We start from the raw sequence: 629 nt of genomic DNA on the forward strand, positions 1-629 counted from the left end.
TCACACAGTGGGATGACAAGTACCTTTAACAAGGGGGAGAGAAAAGGAAGAAGGAAGACATGATTGTGTGTTAGTGGACCAAAATGGTTACAAAAAATTATGTAGGCCAAGTGTGTCATTAAGGCCTTTAGGGTGTAGTGTGTCCATTTTGTAAATCCACTTGGACTCAAGCTGCAGAAGCTGTTTGGAACGGTTGCCACCCCGTATGTGTGCTGGCACGTGGTCTATGATCTTATATTTGATCATTGCCATGTTATGTTTGGCCTTGGCGAAATGCCTGGTCACTGGTTGCTCCCCTGAGCCAGAATGAAGGGCTGCCCGTATGGCACAATCGGTCTTGCCGATGTAATGTATTCCACATGGACAATAAATGATGTAGATAACAAATTTAGTCGTGCACGTGAGGGGCCATCTGATTTAATTTTTTTTTACCCGTATAGAGATGTGCAACTTCGGTGCAAGCTGTCATGAAGCTGCATGTTGTGCAGCCTAGGCATCGGTAACAGCCCATTCTGGTGGGTCTGATTTGTCTAGAAGGGGTGTCAAAATTTGTAATCTCGGTCTTGACCAATAGGTCCTTCAAGTTTGGGCCGCGCTTGTAGCTCGGCATCAGCTTGGTGTCTTTGAAC

Source organism: Crinia signifera, unplaced genomic scaffold, assembly GCF_055691185.1.
Source record: "Crinia signifera unplaced genomic scaffold, ASM5569118v1 HAP2_SCAFFOLD_140, whole genome shotgun sequence".
Taxonomy (NCBI): Eukaryota; Metazoa; Chordata; class Amphibia; order Anura; family Myobatrachidae; genus Crinia; species Crinia signifera.